The 16,476-nt window shown below is 42.5% G+C and overlaps 1 pseudogene; it reads left to right on the forward strand.

Annotated features, from left to right (window-relative positions):
* Window positions 1-1,505: 1,505 nt before the first annotated feature.
* Window positions 1,506-9,693, forward strand: LOC131981382 (uncharacterized; annotated as a pseudogene).
* Window positions 9,694-16,476: the final 6,783 nt, after the last annotated feature.

Here is a 16,476-nt window from a genome sequence, read left to right on the forward strand (position 1 = left end):
ACACATCGAACCCTCACGTTACATTTGGTGGCAGCGTGGTGTTATTTTGGTGGTTTTTGCGCATTGGGTGAGTTTTATTCCCCTGAACTGTGGATGTTGTCACTTTTTGTGCCATCTGGATTTTTTTTACACTCTTGGAGAGCAGTGGATTAACTAAAAACTAGTTTGGAGATATTAAGGACTTTTGCAGTTTATATATATATATATATATATATATATAAATTTTTTTTTTTACTCTAATTTCCGTGCTTTTTGTGATTTTGGAACTGGACATTTTGTCACCATGTCGGATGAGGAAAGTGAAGCTGGGCTGCAGTCTTCTCCCTCTCAACGCCGCCTGGATGCTGCAAGGACTCGAGCCACACGTTCTGTCTCCAGTTCCCTGAAAATTGAGCTTCCACCTGCTTTTAAAGGAGATGGGACTGAATCCTTCACAAGTTGGTCTCGACGCTTTGAAGTTGCAGTGTAGGCTATGAGTTCAACTGATACAGATCTGTCTACAGTGATGGCCTCCATCCTCCCTACTCGCCTAGCTGATGCTGCGTATCTGTATTGGGACAGCCTTCCTGCTTCAACCCAGAGAGACTATGATTCAGTGAAGGAGAAACTCAGAGATGTTTTTGGACCAAAGTACTCCCTACCATTTTTCCAGACTCATGTGAATGCTCGACCTCGTAAACCAGGTGAGAGTTTGGATGTGTACAGTGCAGACATCACTCGTCTTGTCCTTGAAGCCTTTCCCAACTATGACTTCAATGCACTAGAGGGTGAAAAATTTTGCTGCTTTGTTGCTGGCTTGGACCCGAATTTACAGTCAAAAATACATGAGATGGGTGCTGAGGATCTTACGCCGTGCGTATCGCCAGCCGCTGTGAGAGAGCACGCACAGCGCTCCAACTGACAAAAGTAGTGCCTCCACACACTCAACCTTCAGAACAGGTAGCTATGGTTCAGTCTAGATCTTCTGATGACAAGCTTCTACATGCAGTTCAGCAGCTGACTCTTACCGTCAGCAGCTTAAAAAGTGAAGTACAGCAGTTACGAGAGAAAAACAGTTACCTGGCTCAGCGTGTGGACTCCAGACCTGACAGATTCTCCTCCAACGAAGCTCGATACAGTGCATGCAGTGTCTCTCCACAACCTTACCATAACAGACAATACCGCAGAGACTATTACTCACCTGAGCAGTATTATGGTCGTGATCCAGAGTCCTACGAACGTCGTCCTCCTTCCCCTGTTCATCAGAGAAACCGTGAGTGGCACGACAATGACAAACGCGACCGGCACAACTCTCCATCACAGCAATCCTATCAGTACTCCAGGTATGGTCGCCATTATGATGTTGAAACAAGCAGATACAGACGCAGTCCTAGTCCTGCTCCACAGAGAAACAGAGATGACAGTCCACACCCTAGAGGCAATGTTCGTTTCCAGTTCCAGTTGATTTCCTGCTGAAACACCATGCCCTTCTTGACATCAAAAACAAAGTACTGCAACTTTGGGACATGAAGATTCCTCTCCTGCCCAAAGGACATGAAGTGGCTGCCTGCTGTAATGTGTCTGTGTTAGCGCCCACTAAGATTCCAGCTATGATTGAAACCCTCATCACAGCCTGTGTGTCAGCAGCTACACCTGCTTCCCCCATGCCAACTGACTACTGTGGTGTTCTCATGCCCAACCCATCCTGTGACGTTATAGTGGCACACTCTCTCAGTGAGGTTCAAAATGGCACAACTGTTATTCGAGTCTTAAATCCCTCCAGAGATGACATTGAGCTGCATTCTGGACAACACCTTGGTGAGTTTCATTCTGCTTCATCTGTTGACATCATGTCAGCTGAAGAGATGTGCTGTGCAACCTCACCTGTTCATGATATAGCTCCACCTGTACAGATAAATGAAAGCAAACTGTCACCTTCCCAAGTTCAGTTTCTGAAATCACTGCTTCAGAAATACTCAGCAGTATTCAGTTAACACTCAGAGGACAGAGGTCGCACAAGCATCATCAAGCATCGGATCCGCACTGGCGATGCCACTCCGAGTAAACAGAGAGCTTACAGAGTGACACCAGATCAGAGAGCTGAAATACAGACTCAAGCTGAAAAACTGTTGAAGGCAGATGTCATTGAAGAAAGCTACAGTCCCTGGGCTGCGCCAGTTGTTTTGGTGCGCAAGAAAAATGGCACATGGCGTTTCTGCCTTGACTACAGAAAACTCAATGTGGTGACAATCAAAGATTCCCACCCTCTCCCAAGAGTCGACGACGCACTGGATGCTTTATCAGGATCTGCCTGGTTCTCCACAATGGACCTGCAACATGGTTATTGGCAAGTTGAGCTGGATGAGAAAGATCGTGAAAAAACAGCATTCACAACAGGCAGTGGACTTTATCACTTTAAAGTTATGCCAATGGGTCTTATCAACGCTCCAGCCAAATGCCAACGCTTGATGGAAATGGTACTTTGTGGCCTCCCATGGAAAACCTGCCTGGTGTATTTGGATGATGTCCTCATCTACAGCCGCTCATGCAGTGAACATCTCCAGCACCTGGAAGAAATCCTCTCCAGATTCCAGTCAAGTGGCCTGAAGCTGAATCCATCAAAATGCTGTTTTGCCAGAGATCAGGTACAGTTTTTGGGCCATGTTGTATCCAAAGACGGCATTCGGACAGACCCATGAAATGTGAAAAGTGTTCAAGACTGGCCCATTCCACGGTCAGCTACAGAAGTAAGAGCATTTCTTGGACTTTGTTCTTACTACCGCAAGTTCATCAGAAACTTTGCACATCACAGTGTCCCCCTGCATGCACTCACAGAGAAGAATCACCTTTCCAATGGACTTTTCAATGTCAGGATGCATTCACTTACCTGAAACATGCACTCACAAACTCTCCAGTGGTTGCATTCCCTGACTTTACCTTGCCATTCTTCCTCTACACAGATGCTTCATGTTCGGCTATTGGTGCTGTGCTTGCACAGAGACAGGGACATCAGGAGAAAGTGATTGCTTATGCAAGCCATGTTCTCACGAAAGCAGAAAGGAAATGGTCAACATACGACAGAGAACTCTGGGCCATTGTCTGGGCCGTACGACATTTCCGCCACTACCTCTACAAACAGCCCTTTGTTATTGTCACCGACCACAAACCTCTCTTGGGTCTCAGAAAAATACCCATTGACAATGACAGAACTGGTCGTCGTGCTCGCTGGGCTCTTGAACTTGACCCTTTTGAATGGACTGTGGTTCACAAAGATGGCCACCGCCACCTCAATGCAGATGCAAAGTCACGTCGCCCTGCTGACATCAGACCAACAGAGCAGAGCGCCTCCTCCAGTGTTCCTGATAATCTGCATTCAGGTGAGAGACATTCTAGTCCAAGTCCTGTCAGTCTATCTTGTCCTGTCAGTTCTGTACATCACAGACCCTGCAGTACTGATCCAAAGCCAGCGTCCAGTAACCTGACGGGACCATAGCCCCCTCCAGCCTCCTCACAGGGTGCTACACAGTCTGTCTCCTCCACATTTGTGCTTCAGCTCCCCGATGATGATTTCAAAAAGGAACAACAACAAGATGCCATACTGTCAGAAGTCAGTAGTTGGAAAGCTAAAGGTCAGAAGCCACCATATTGGCGCATGAAAAAACGCACACCTGCTGAGAAAGCACTATGGCACGAGTATCACAGACTCACCTTTCACAATGGAGTACTCTGTCGTAAAGTTTTTAACCCATCCACAAAATCAGTGTTCCATCAAGTGATTGTTTCTCACACTCTTAAAGACACTGTTCTGCAGATGTTGCATGGAAATCCAGTAACTGGTCATCTTTCTGCTGATAAAGTCCTGAAACGTGCTACTGGCCCTTTATGTCACGTGATATCAAGATGTGGTGTAAGCAATGTATTCCATGTGATGCAAGACGAAGTCCCACACCTCATCACAGAGCTCCAATGAAAACAATTGTTGCTACTGAGCCATTCCAAAAGGTTGCAGCTGACATCCTTGAGCTCCCCATCACAAGCCGTGGAAACAGGTATGTGCTTGTTGTCCAAAATTATTTTTCCAAGTATGTCAACCTTTATGCCATTCCAGACCAGCGCTCCACAACAGTTGCAAAATGCCTGTTTGACAACTTCATCTGTGAACATGGTATTCCAGAAATGCTTCACACTGATCAAGGAAGGCAGTTTGAGTCTAACCTGCTGAAACATCTGTGTGAGCTGCTGGGCATTCAGAAAACACGAACCAGCCCATATCATCCTCAGTGTGATGGCATGATTGAGAGATTCAACAGAACGCTGATTGATCAGTTAGCCAAGACACTTATTCAACAGCCTGGTGAATGGGATGACTGCCTCAACCAAGTTGCTTTGGCTTACAATACCAGTCCTCAGTCTACGACAGGTTTCACACCATTCTTCCTCACACGTGGTCATGAAGCCAGGATGCCTGCCAACATGCTGTTACCTAACAACACACCATCTTCATCTACTCCAGGTTCTCCTGCTGACTATGTTGCACAGTTGGCTCAGAAACTTCAGTCAGCCTTCGGTTCTGCTGAATGGAACAGGGAATGTGCCCACAATCAGCAGAAGCGGCAGTATGACAAAAGTGTTAAGCACACTCCCTATGCTCCTGGAGACCTTGTATGGTTAAATGACCCCACCACAGCAAGACAAAAACCTCGCTCCTCACTGGAAAGGCCCCTTTGAAATATTAGAATGCCTTGGATCTGATGCAGATTTTCCCGGAGTGACATACAAGATTCACTACCTCCTGGATCAATCCGACAAGTCCCAGATTGTCCATTACAACCGTCTCAGACCCTACCATGCACCTGTGCCAGATCGTGGACATAAGACACCTGTGTGTGACTCGTTGCAGCTTCAACTCCCTCGTTTGACTGCATTGTCAGGTGCTTTGCCCTTTCAACCTTCAACGTCGACAGCTACGAAGAGCTACGGCTTATCTGGCCACAGCAGTGCTCCCTCGCCGGCACCTCCTACTGGCCATTCACAACCCCGACCACAGCCCCAATCCCCCACTCCCCTGGCTGAGTCTTGGACTGCCCTCCCCACTGGCCAAGTACGTCAGTCTGACACTGTCCCCTCTTCCACTCTTCCAGGTTCTGGTTCCATGCTACGCCCCGGAAGACATCCAGTTAGACTTCCCAGTTACCTTAGGGACTATGTTCTGAAGTGAAACTTATTGTTGTTTCCGGTTGCTTGTTTATTTACTTGTTTACTTATCTAGTTTATGAGAAACGGGGACGTTTCTTTTGTGGGAGGGGGAGGAAATGTAAGGTTCAGAAGTTAATATAATTTATATTTGACTAAAAGATGCTTTTACAATGTTATCATTTTCATTAATTGGCTTTTTGTGTATTTATATTGCACATTTATTATTTACATATTTACATGTTGAATGTTTGCAGCTGCGTCTTTAAGACAGTTTAGGACTGGCTTCTGATTGGTTGATTCAGTCTGGTGGATGTGAGAAACCAGGAAGTGAAGTTGTATTGAAGTTAGGTGACTGAGAAAAAAGGCTGTTTGAGAAAGTCATCTGTCTCCATCTTGCTGTCTCTCCTTATAAAGTGAGATCCAACCACCACACATCGAACCCTCACGTTACAGCACTGAAGTTTTGTGGACAACAACAGGCGTCAGAGACCTGAAACATCTTGCTGAAAAATGCAAACGGCACGAAAGTAGCCGTAGTCATCTTGACAATAGCTTGAAGCTAAGGTTTTTTGGCAAAGTTAGCATTGCTGAACAGTTTGATGAGGGCTATAGAGTTGGCATTAGAAAGCACAACCAAGAGGTGACAAAAAATCGTCACATACTGTCTAGAATAATAGACTGTGTGAAATTTTGTGGGGCCTTTGAGTTGGCTTTACGTGGCCATGATGAGAGTGAGAGCTTTATTAACCCAGGGATATTTTGTGGGTTGGTGGATTTTGTTGCTTCTCTGGATGGAGCTTTGAAAGAACACCTTGAGAACCCCACTGTTTTTAAGGGTACTTCAAAAACTGTACAAAATGAGCTCCTGGACTGTATGTTGTCTGTAGCAAGGGAACAAATAATCAGAGAAGCTCAAAGCAGTGATTTTTTTTATCAATCCAGGCAGATGAGACAACAGATATTGCCACACAGTCCCAACTTGTGCTTGTGCTACGCTACATTGATGACAAATACAGCGTGCAAGAAAGATTTTTTGAGTTCATTCCTCTGCAGTCAGCTACATCGGAGTCCATTGCTACTGCATTAAAAGAGCGTCTTGCTGTCATTGTTCCTGAGGATCAGAAAAGCAAGCTCATCTGCCAGGCGTATGATGGAGCCAGTGTGATGAGGGGTTCCACTGCAGGTGTTCAGAGGAAAATGAAAGATGTGTACCCAAATGCCCACTATATCCACTGCTACGCACATCAGCTCAACCTGATCATGCAACAGGCCACCTCTCACATTTCCAAGGTGAGAATTTTTTTTTCTGACCTAGGTGGATTTGCCAGCTTTTTTTCAAGATCACCCAAGCGTACATGTGTTCTTGATAAAATGGTGGCCTGTAGACTGCCAACATCCAGCAACATCAGATGGAACTTTCACAGCCGAGCCATCAACACTGTGTTTGAGCACAGGGAGGATCTCATTCACTGTTTTGAGGACATATGAGACTCAAATGACTTTGACCCCAATACCATCAAAGAGGCAGGAGCCTTGGCCAAGCTGCTGGATCATCAGGACTTTAAGTTCTTTCTGGAACTTTTTCACCACATTATGCCACATGTGGACCTTCTCTATGCCAAGCTCCAGAAGAAGAACATAGACTCAGTCCACATCAAAGGGAGCATCCAGCAGTTCGAACAGGACATACAAAAGATCAGGTAATAAGGATTCCTGTTAGTAATATGATCATTATTTACTTTTTTAAAATGATTATTAGTGGAGCGGCTAAGTGATATAATCGTTCAGTTTATGATACAAGCGTGAAAATTGGCATGAACACTCTCCATGGATCACTTGACAAGAAAATTGTCTGAGACATTTGAAATTTTAAGATGGTGGCCATTTTTCAAGATGGCCCACACCTAAGTGGAGCAGTTAAGTGATATAATGGTTTATTTGGTGATACAATAATAAAAATTGGCATGCGCAGTACCTGTGGGTCACTTGACAATAAGCCACCCACAGTTACTTGAAATTCCAAGATGGCAAATTTTTTTTCAGGATGACTGCCGCCTGCCATGTGGAACTTTAAATTATACATTTTCTCATAGAAATGTATTAGGTTCCTCAAGAGAGGTTGTTTGACCGTGTTTTGTCTGACTCCTCGCCCACGACCTGTCCAGTTTGGTAAAACCTGTCAAGAGTTCCCTCCCACCGGCATAGCTCTCAGGGTTCACCTAGGTACATAAGCTCCCTTACCATGGGGGCTTTTTAAAAATACTTTTTTAAAAACTAACCGCCATTAAACATGCCAATTAAATACTCAGGGGTGGGGAAACACAGTTGTGGTGAATGGACAGTGCTCCAAAATAACAATTGACCAATGGTTAATACTGAATGGCAACAATGACAGGTCCAGAGGCCTTTCTATAACAGTAGGTCTCATGTCTGTAACCCTTTTTGTCTCTTAGTTATAATCATTTAAATATGCCCCAGGGTTAAGGTTCAAAGGTCAATATCTCAAAGCAAGAATATTATAGAACCTTGAAATTGATATATGTTACTCTCCAGGCCAAGACCTTTCCGGTGATGTATTTGGTTTAGCTCTATGACAAAGTTTTATTTTTTTCAAACCTTGGAAATCTGCCCTAACAGACTTAGATTCCCACAGCCCTTTGAGTGCTCTGAGTGCGAGATGTGAAAAAATAAAACTCTGTCATAGAGCTAAACCAAATACATCACCGGAAAGGTCTTGGCCTGGAGAGTAACATATATCAATTTCAAAGTTCTATAATATTCTTGCTTTGAGATATTGACCTTTGAACCTTAACCCTGGGGCATATTTAAATGATTATAACTAAGAGACAAAAAGGGTTACAGACATGGGACCTACTGTTATAGAAAGGTGTTGACATGGACTATAATGTGAGCATAGTCACTAAGGGGTGGGAGTGGGGGGGCTTTAGGATATGCTGAAAAAATAACAAATCCCCCATTGAACAAGACAATATTTAAATTCTGATGCCAAAAATGTGATTGACATCCCCTCAAACCCCTGGAAAGCCACTAATTAAGTATTTCCAACTTCCAATTTTAGGGGAAAACCTGTTTTATTAAAAAAACTACAACTCCCTAGACCTCTCGTTTTGTAGTTCTTCTGTATTAGGGTTGTGAAAACCTATTTCTACCCAATATATCGAATATCACACACTGTCTAATAAATAACTATACTGTATGTATATTATCTATGCTAAAAAAAGACAACAATGTTTGTTTAATGAAGATATTTTAACTAAAACAGGAGAGCAGAGTCGGGGCCATTTACAGTGAAGTGCGATTCAATGAGATCGCACAGCACATCCGGGAGGAACGGACCACATCCGGTATGATCGCGGTAGATTACAAAATAAAACAGATTTCAAAATAAAACACAGCGGATCGTCTTTTTCTGGCGAGATCTTCGCCACAAAGTGATTATGTACATTCACTGAGTGAATATCAAGAAAATAAAACATATATTTCTCGCTAGAAATGTAATCAAAATCCATTTTTATGCAGAAAAAAAGTCAAAATATTTTTTTTTTTTCACTAAAAATGAGAGAAATGTCCGGCAGCGGAGTGCCGTAAAACAAACGAATACAAGTTTATTTCTCAGAATTGAAGGAGAAAAAAATGATACTGAGAGCCACAACATGAAGCTATTTTATTGTTGAATTATCAGTGAGACTTTGATGTGTTTGTGTTGAGAAATGTTGACGATGTCATTAAAAGAAATCCTTAAAATAGGGAGAAAAATACTTCCATGCACAGGGTCCTCGGTTCTCCAATCAGATTGTCGCTCGCAGCGTCATGGAGGGCCGTGGTCGGGATATTATTGGAGTGAATAGATGGCTGTAGCCTCTGCTCTAAGCGTTTCTCAGCGCCGCGAGCGGGTTTATATTGGAGTCAATTGAGAACCCAGAGCGTTTCACACAGACGTGGAAGGGTACCCTTTGCGTCAGTATGATACGTCTAGGGGTGTGACAAATCGTCGGTATATTACGCTTTGGGAATGAGAACGGGTTGCAGAAAATATACTAGGGAACTAAACTGAAAATGTGAAAGCAAGGTTACAAAGTAACAACTGAACATGTGACAGTAATAGGCTGGTGACAAAGTAGAACATAATGCACCGATGTGGCGAGGGGAAGCCAAGCCATAGGCCTACACTTGAAAACACAAAGGACAACAGGGAATAACACTGGCAAAAGTAACAAGCAAATAAGTTCTAGCAGGGGCAACTACATAAGCATGTGCAACTGAGTCCATATCTGTAGCACTTACTCTTTCCAGTACATGCCTTGGTGCACCCACATTTTGTCATCTCTCAACAACTCTCCGCAATTGGTGGAAGTGGAATTCAGAAGACTTTCCACTCCTTGTCCTGTTTAACTCATCCCCAGTCGGACAGACTCGGCATATGTGGATGTGTCTTCAATGCCTGTCCCCACACATATCCAGCCTCATAAGAAGTCTGGGACCTTCTTGACCACTTGACATGGATATCTTTGGTATCTTCAGTGTCTTTAGCAGCAGTAAATGCTCTTTTTTGTGCCCTTTCCAGCTGTGTGTTGTTGAACATAAGTTTACAGCTTGAAGTGTGCCAGTGTGCCCTGGTAGTGCAGATACTCACTCTTGTCTAATCTTTCTATGATCAACAAACTAACACGACTGTATTTTGATGCGTTAAAACTTGTTCTTTAGAATAATCTAAAACCCAATACATTTCTATGAGAAAATTGATCTTTTTAGGATCCAGGGGGCGGCTATCTTGAAAATAGAAATTTCAAGTGGCTGGGAGTGTTTTTTTGTCAACCCTTAGAGACTCACACCTATGTGCATGCGTGTGTCACTAACTAAACAATCATATCCCTTAACTGCTCCACTAAGGTGGTGGCCATCTTGAAAAATGGCCGCCATCTTGGAATTTCAAGTAACTGTGGCTTATTGTCAAGTGACCCACAGAGACTGCTCATGCCAATTTTTATGCTTGTATCACCAAATAAACCATGATATAAATTAATTGCTCCACTTAGGTGTCGGCCATCTTAAAATTTCAAATGTCTCGGACAATTTTCTTGTTAAGTGACCTATGGAGAGTGTTCATGCCAATTTTCATGCTTGTATCATAAACTGAACGATTCTGCCAAAAATGAGCACTTAGCCGCTCCACTATATCTCTCTTCCCCCTTTTTAATTGTTATTATGAATTCTCCTTGTTCTTTCACAGAAATTCTCTCCATTCCATGGGTGAGCAAAGCAGTGGCTCTCTGCCAGCAAAGAGGCATCAGGTACTCAGTTCAGAGGAACGTCAAAGGATTGCAGAAGAGGTGAGTTTATGTTATACAAATCTGTCATAGTCCATGTTTCATCGGAGGTTGTAATATCTGTTACAACCCAGTTTCACAGTAGAACGTGAAACTGTCACGAAATTAAACAATCTAATTCGTGCTCCCCGAAACAATTGTAAAACATTTTTTTCGTGCTCACTGAAACGATTGTACAACATTTTTTCGTGCTCACTGAAACGATTGTACAACATTTTTTCGTGCTGCTCAGGACGTATTTTACAGTTGTGCGGTCGTGCTTCTGATAATCACATTTGTGTGTTTTTAATGTCTTAATAGACGTTTAAAATCAATATCTTGTCTTTCTGTAATTTATAGGTCATAGAAGCGCACTGTTTTCATGCGCAGTCAGCACATATGACAGAAAATTAGAGAGTTTTTGCATTTCTTTCGGCTCAGAATGTATTAATTTGTTATTATAATGTACACTGATCATTAACAATACTGCAGAGTTGTGTAGTGGCCATCGCAATGAAATAATTCTGCTTCTTTTCCGAGAAATATCGCAATTTCATTGGCTTGTTGCGTGAATTTACACTACAGTTTACTGTAAGATGGACATTATTATAAGTCGCTTGCAGCACCACCTGCAGTCACCGGCGCGTTTCAGCAGCTTCCTGCGGGGATCAACTCATTGCGCTCACATTACTCTCCAGGTAAGACGTGCGCTCATAATATTCTGCTGCATGTTTTGCTGAAATGTCATTAATGATGCCGTTCTTTGACATAACTCGCATGATTTATTCATTAGGCCAATGATTCAAAGCCTGGTCGATAGTTTGGACTTTATCAGCAACATAAATGTGACATTTTTATTTCATTTTTGACTGTAAAATTAGCTAACGTTCAGGAGAAAGGAAGCATCGACCTTTTTAAAGAGTAAAATGTGAATGGTTCTGCAGGGTCGGACATGCCAAATACTGTTAAAATATGAAAGTGACATAAAACAATATTCACGGTTGAGTGGTTGGTGAATTATACATCTATATGTCTGTGGCTGGTAAAATGTTCATATCTGAAAAAATTAAGTTCCATCCCAACCTGCATGAATGTATCTGTAATGACAATATTAATTTAGCCTGACCGGCCTGCTGCACAGGCCATTTGGTCACAGTGAGGAAAACCACAGACGATATTACGCGCCTTTAACAGTGTTACAGGAAGCGGACGACCCCGAACGTCTTTTACCGTAATTACTGGAGACGCAACAGAAAATTAAAATTCCTTCATTCAGATACACATTGCAAACCTTTCAATATTAATATAGGAACGACTGAGTAGTATATTAGGCCTATTATATGTAGGCCTTCCTGTCAGACTGGATGATGTGGCAGGGGGGAGTGAGGGGAGAGAGTTCAGCATCCTGACAGCTTGGTGTATGAAGCTGTTTCTGAGTCTGGTGGTGCGGCAGTAGAGACTTCTATACCTCTTACCAGAGGGTAGGAGGCTGAACAGGCTGTGTGCAGGGTGGCTGGTGTCGTTCGCTATCGAGGTAGCTTTCCGGGTGAGGCGGTTGGTGTAAGTGGCTTGCAGGGAGGGGAGTGGGGCTCCAATGATCTTGCCAGCTGTGCTTAACTTTCTCTGTTCTCTCTGCAGATACATCAAACCAATACGCAACAACACACAACCCATACTACACCCACACCACAAAACCAACGGCACTTTTAAGAGCCAATTTCTGTCTGTCTCTCTCTTTATCTTTACCTCTGTCTATCTGTTAACCTGTTTGTCTATGTTGCCCCGTCTGTATTTCTAACAATCTCTGTCTACTTATCTGTGTATCTGCGTAATGCCAGGGGGATCTACAAAAAAGACTTGTCCATATTGTCAGGGCATTTTATTTTGTGCTCAAAATTTTTTTTCCCATTGTAAAATGGATCAGCCTGTGAAGCAGCACCTCAAGAAGAAGCTTTAGAGGTTTGACGAGAAGCGAGAGGAATGGGTGTTGGGCCGTAAGAAGAACCACAACCTTGCATCCATCTAGGATGAGGCCCTTGTCATGATATGTTCAATTTTATATAAGATATTGAACTTCCAGATGATATTGGAAATTAATTCAATGGTACCATAAGTTTTTGATAAATCATTCTATAGCAAGTTAGAAACATACATGCTCCTGTTACGCCTGGATTCCACTGGATGCGTAACGGCTGCAGATCCGTCGTCGGAGCCGTTACGCACCCATTATAATCAATGTGTGAGATTCCACCGACTGCAGATCCGCTGTGTAATGAGTCCGACAACTCAGGGCCATCCGACAGCCCTCGCAACACTTGCGCAGAGATTCTATTTTTGTCGGACGACGGAGCACTACACATAAATTCAGCACAGAGCAGATCGTTCGGGACAGGAAGTCTTGCACAGACACAAAATAAAACACCGGTATATTTTCAAAATAAAATACCTCGGGTTCGCTAACGAGGTCGGCCGGCTCGTCAACAAGCCGGCCGACCTCGTAAGCGCTCGTTAAGACGGAGTCGCTGGATTTTTCTCCAGTCATTAACGAGGAGATGTTGATTATCTTCCAGTTATATCAATTGATTAGGCGTGAATTCGCGAGATCTCGTGCGTCCTCGGGACTCTGCTGTCCGCAACAGCTCCGACACAGACGGATCTGGTGGGTGTTGACGGACTGCGTAGATACGCAGCCGTTGCGGACAGACCCCTGTTGGAGTCGTTACGCATCCAGTGGAATCCAGGCGTTATTTTTGTGTCTATGTCACATTAGTAACCAATAACTTTGAAGCAATAATTTATTGTGTTCCTGCAAGAGTATAATTGAATGTACTGTTTATACTATACTAGTACTATATTTCTATAATAATAACCATTAGTTATCATATGTCCCCATTCACAAAGTCCTAAATATCATTTGATAAATATGAATATTTTTGGGCTACACGGTGATCTAGTGGTTAGCACTTTTTGCCTCACAGCAAGAGGTTCGCCGGTTTGACTCCGGCCTGCAGCTCTTCTGTGTGCATGTGCATGTTCTCCCTGTGTCAGCGTGGGTTCTCATCGAGTTCTCCGGCTTCCTCCCACAGTCCAAAAACATGTAGCTTAGGTTTAATTGGTGACTCTAAATTGTAAGTGGGTGTGAATGAGAGCTGAATGGTTGTCTGTCTCCATATGTCAGACCTGTGATACTTCTTGCCCTATGTCAGCTGGGATAGGCTCTAGCCCCCTGCGACCCGAGTGCGGATAAGTGGAGAAGGATAATGAATGAATTAGTTATATATATTATATATAGCTATATATTATATATATATATATATTATTATATTATATATATATATATATATATATATATATATATATATTTATATATATCAGTGGTGGGCCGTCAGGGCCAGCAAGGCCTTCTCTGCTGGCCTAACATAACCAGAAATCATGATCATAATTATGATAAAGGTTCATTTAATTTTTTATTTTCTTTCCCTAAATATCTAAAAGTATGAGAGGCACCTGGCTGCAGACCTCCACTGTCAGGCCCCTACCTCCACTGTCAGGCCCAGAAGTGAGGACGTTTTTTGGGGCGTGGGGTGGTGGGGAGGACATTTTGGGAGGGTCATTTTCACCTGCCCTTTGAATTCGAGAGAGACCAGCGAGAGCGCATATGTTCGAAAAGAAGAAGAGTAAGCTTATTCTGCGAGTAGCGGTGAGTTTCTGATTTTTACTATCCAGAGAAAGTAAATGCATGGTTTGTGTTCTTCGTCAATATACGTGCCGTTGTAATAGTCGTTATAGAAGTAATTAATGACGCAAATTACCGAATGTTATATGTCGGTTTGGGTTGTCGTTTTGAAGCTAAGTTAGATGACTTTCACCATTCGTGAAAAGTTTACTTTCACCAATGGTGGTTTGCATCAACACCTAATGATTCTTAACTTTTAGTGCATAACGTAAAGTAACTGTCCGCATTTGTTTGTATGTAAGTTATGAAATATTTTTGTAAACTCTCCGTGCATTAATTGAGCATAGTCACAAAGTTGAAAACATATTTTTGAACTTGTGGAATCAACATGTGGCAGAACTACATGGAACATTTTTACTTTTATTTTTCCACCTCTGTTGTATACTACAGTGTATAAAAAACCGAATAGTAACTGAAATGCTTCTGCACCATCAGTACTTTTATTTTTGATACTTGAGTATATTTTGCTTTTAACTGTCGCAGAAATCATCGAGTCCAGTTGAGAGGTTTGCTGTGGTGGTGTGTTTATTAAGAAGCATGCCGGCTTTCGTACTTTCGTAGTCATTATTACTTCTTCTACATAAGTATGGCCTCATTTACACTACCTGGTGCAAGTGGCCATTTTACCTGTAAGCAAAGACAAGACAAACAATAAGTTTGCAGGCTGTATACATTAATTTGAATTGAAGTTCATGTACTATAATTCAAACACATGACATAGCCTATTTTATGCTTTACAGTATGGGAGGCTGTGGAAAGAAGACTTGGACGAGAACGAAAGAGAAGCAACCCTGGAGCCATTCAAATTCACATTTCACAACCCTGATGACATTTGGAGATTTTGTGAAGAAATAATAGAGAAAATAAATTATTTGGCTTATTGTGAATGTCCCACTGAGTGAGTGTGTGTGTATGTGTGAGTAAAGGTATACAGAACATTTGATCATGTTGTGACTTGGTGTTTTTTTGTGTGTGTTTTTGTTTTCTCGTTGACTTAGGTGTTCCAGCAGCACGAGAACATAATTAGCATAGACATAGAACCAAACATGAAATTTATGGTGGTTAAGAATAAAAATACAGAATAATACAACAGAAAAACTAACTGAAACAAATGTATAGAAAAAGAGCAGTGCAATAAAGTCAAAATGAAATCATAATGAAAAGGCGGTGAAGTACTAATATAATGTACAGTATAGGCCTATGACATCTTATGAGATGTTGGCTTATGAATATGAGTAATAGCTTAAGAGCAAATGTGTGCACTGACGAATCAAAAGTTTACTATACAAATAAAAACAATATATACAATAGACCGGGGATTGGCATATTTTGTCATATTGTTTACAAATGAATTAATTTGTGAAGAAAACGATTCAACCGGAAGTGCATTCGCGATTTTATTTTAAAATGTATCCCTTGCATTTCCGGGCCTGAGAGTGGAGCCTGCAGCGGTACAGACCTCACAGTGGAGGTCTGCAGTTCTATTTTGAAATGTATGCCTTGCACTTCCGGGCCTGACAGTGGAGGGGCCTGACAGAGGAGGTCTGCAGTTTTATTTTGAAATGTATCCCATGCACTTCCGGGCCTGACAGTGGAGGGACCTGACAGTGGAGGTAGGGGCCTGACAGTGGAGGTCTGCAGCCAGGACCTCTTGAAAAGTATTCATATTCTCTTCATGTCATATTATGCTCCTTCCAGTGCTGTTGTTTTTAGGTTAGAGTTTTTATCCAATCAGAATTCAGCTATCTTATGTTGCCAGGCTGTATGAAATCTGCCCGGGCCTTCAGAATCAACAATGCGGGCGTCTGTGCACTGTAAGTGAACGGGCAAATACAGTTGATAGATAGTTGCGATAGCCAATCAGATCACGAGTTGTGTCAGTAACATTTACGCGTCCTGTGATTGGATATGGATACTTACTAGTTTGAGCCATGGCAGTGCTATGCAGATCAACAGAGTCACACCCGGCCGGGACTGTTAACGGTATGTAAATAATCTGGCGCATTGGCGCAGCTGTGTGGTTGTACTCAAAGCAACAGGTCACATAAAGTCGTGATACCTCACGTTTTGACATGAAAAAGTTTTTTTTACAAAGAGACTTGTTTATTGTGTCGCTGTCGCCAAAGTATGGCCGTCTTGTTAGTGTCTTTCTGATATTAAACTGCGATTTTGCAATGTATTGTACAATCTTGTTAAAGCTTGCATATTCTTTGTGGACTCATTTAATAAAACTTTTTG

Source organism: Centropristis striata, chromosome 12 (assembly GCF_030273125.1).
Source record: "Centropristis striata isolate RG_2023a ecotype Rhode Island chromosome 12, C.striata_1.0, whole genome shotgun sequence".
NCBI classification, from domain to species: Eukaryota; Metazoa; Chordata; class Actinopteri; order Perciformes; family Serranidae; genus Centropristis; species Centropristis striata.